Source organism: Octodon degus, unplaced genomic scaffold (assembly GCF_000260255.1).
Source record: "Octodon degus isolate 3935 unplaced genomic scaffold, OctDeg1.0 scaffold00141, whole genome shotgun sequence".
NCBI lineage: Eukaryota > Metazoa > Chordata > Mammalia > Rodentia > Octodontidae > Octodon > Octodon degus.
The window spans coordinates 6,459,222-6,462,035 of NW_004524717.1; the positions used below are offsets into that span (position 1 = coordinate 6,459,222).

The 2,814-nt window shown below is 41.6% G+C and overlaps 1 protein-coding gene across 2 annotated transcripts in view; it reads right to left on the reverse strand.

Moving 5' to 3' along the window:
* Positions 1-1,534: 1,534 nt before the first annotated feature.
* The window catches only part of Btnl8 (butyrophilin like 8), a 43,498-nt gene continuing 42,218 nt past the window's right edge, over positions 1,535-2,814 (reverse strand). For both annotated transcript variants that reach the window (XM_023701843.1, XM_023701842.1), the window contains one exon: positions 1,535-1,716. The gene's annotated coding sequence lies outside the window, so the exon portion shown is untranslated. The remainder of the gene's footprint in view (positions 1,717-2,814) is intronic.

Genomic DNA, 2,814 nt, shown 5'->3' on the forward strand with positions numbered 1-2,814 from the left:
ACACAAAAACCTAGAAGATACCCAATGGGAACTTCATTCACATACTTCAGTGTATATGTGACTCAGGTGTACCCTTTTGCTGTAAATCCTGGGTGTTCACACTCTTTCCTTCTTGCCTAGCATGTGGCATGGTAATATGCAGCCCTGCTAATATTATCTCTGACCTTTCCACTGCAAAACTAAAGCTAACCCAGTCTCAGTCCTTCATTCTCCCAGACTCTGATACTGACCCAATTTGGGGGTTAGGAACTCTTCCTGTGTCCATCCTTTGGAGTGATGGTGGAATTCACAAGCACATTCACTGTGAAGGGGCCACCCAGCAAGTGCAGCACCTGTAAATACCTTCTAGGTGTCCTGAAGGACTGCAGAAGATGGCAGTAACAGCTGTGGAACTACTAAAGTACCAAATTCTCAGAAGTCTGCAAATTCCTTGGAGCAATTTTCTCACTTGCTGGAGCCTGCAGTTCCCACTGCTCTGCTCAGGGCAAGGGTAGAGATCCTTAGCCTTCATGAGCCTGGAGGGTGTTCGGTAGGTGACTTCCACAGCTCTATTTCTGCCTTAATCATTATTTCAAAGAGCCCATGAGTCTGCACACTCCCTTTATTGTCTTAGTTGTAGATGCCCACTATATTCTGTAAAGGTAGGTACATGTTTTTGTGACATGGCACATGGCAGGAACAGACCCCACTCAGTCTGTGGTAAGGGCTGGTGCTTATGATTCAGTTCAGTGGACATTCAGGACGCCCACTAGGTGCTTTGGATGTGCTGCTAAACTGTGTGCTCAACTGATCTTCGAAATACAGAGCTGGTGCCAGGTACTTTGTGTACACTTTCTTGTGACTCCATGGCACTCTGGGAAGGCAAGCAATGTACACATATGCAGATGAATCAGTCAGAGGCCTGACAAGCAGGCTCTGAGCTAAATGCACTCAGGTGGATGTACTATTATTATAGACAACTAAGTTAGATATAAATATAGTAGGAAGTCAGACAGGACTGCAACCTCAGGGGAGTCAGTACAAAAGATGAGAGTGCATCAACACTGTGGTTGGAGGTGCATCTGAAGAAGATGATAGTCATGATGGCTAGATTTACCTACATCCTGTTGTAGTCACAGTTTACAAGTGAAAAGATGTAATGCAGAACACAATTTATAGAATTATTTTATAATATCCACCCAAAGAGTCAATTGCAAAGGAATGTAGGATATCTGTCTACACACTAGAGACCCAAATAACCCAGTGGAGGGCCTGGATCCTACAGCAATGTACTGCATCAGCCCAGCTGAAGACCTAGAGCCTATAGAAATGTCTTATGGAAGTCCATATCAAGGATGTATACTAGGAAGGCCCAAAGGTCAGTGGTGCAACCTAGAAGGTCTGTGCCAGTGGGATGAAGGATTTGTGCCAACAGGGTGTGGGTTCTGCACTGGAGCCAGGAAGTAATGCTAAAGGTAAGAACCAGAGCTCCCCTGAAGAGAACTGCAGCCATCCTCAGTGTCAGTGAGGACCCAATCTCCTCTGACAATGAAAACATCCAAGTTCTTATCAGGAAAACCATCATGATAAGCTTCTCCAGGAAAATCAACAGCACCATCTTCCCTTCCACTTATTCTTTTATGTTGTTGACAACAATCCTCAGGTGGGCCTTCCACACCCAGAACCACTCTCATTCAGTTCAGGTGGGCATTACAAGTTGCTCATTAGTTAATTTTCCTAAAGGGTAAATAGAAGCCTGAGATTATTGGTATTAGCCTTTTGAGATTTCCCATAATTAGGGATGGTCATTCTCTCTCGACTACTGAAACTAAGACTAAAAACAAGACTAAGATTATAGATGATCAACCAAAGTTAATGATATCACCCATATCCCCTTGCTACCATTGGATCAATATTACCTAAGGATCTATACTTGCAATCTTATTGTTTAATCATAATTTTGACCCATGTTGTACCTGCATCACGATCTTGCTCTATAAAACTTTCTTTAAGAAATGGGCTCACGAGCAACTCACTCTGGACCACTCTTGTCTCTCAGGAGCTATTCCTAGTCCCCATTTCTTTTATCCAATAATTTTTTCTACTTTTAACATCACTTGTTTCTTAGAATTCATTCTTAGGCTTCAAGGAACATGAACTCAGCATATATGACATCAAGCATTTCCCCTGTATACATCCTTCACATGTGTGTCCTGTCTGTAGCCTGAGTCTGGTGGGGACAGGGACCCAACTGCTCCAGTATATGCCGCAGTAGAGAGCACAGGAATGTTGTTTTTTCTAGTGTCTGTGTGTATGGGAGTGAACAAAAATTCTGTTCTTGAATCTGGTCTAGCTTCATCCCTCAGGCTTTTTGTCTCACTCCCCAGAATAGGAGTGGGGCAAGTGGACCTGTTTGAGAGCACTGATACCCTTTTCCATTGTCGATTTCTCACTTGATCTATAAGTATTGTCTTTCTTTTATTTTTTATTTTTTTTTCAAAAATTGTATTGATAAACAGCAACGAGACAGTTTCAAATCAAATCGGAAGTATAGTTTCAACAAATAACACACTGCATATATTCATCTTAGTAGTTAATTCCTGTACAAGATGTGGACTTGAGATCCTATTTACAAACATCATTAGAACAAATTATTCTAAACACCCTAATGCTGCACGTTCAACAACTAGAAAAGGAAGAGCAAACCAAACCTAGATCCCAAAGACAGGAGGAAATCATAAGATTAGAGCAGAAATTAATTCAATTGAAACGAAGAAACCAATTAAAAGAATTAAAAAAGCAAAAAGCTGGTTCTTTGAAAGACTAAATAAAATT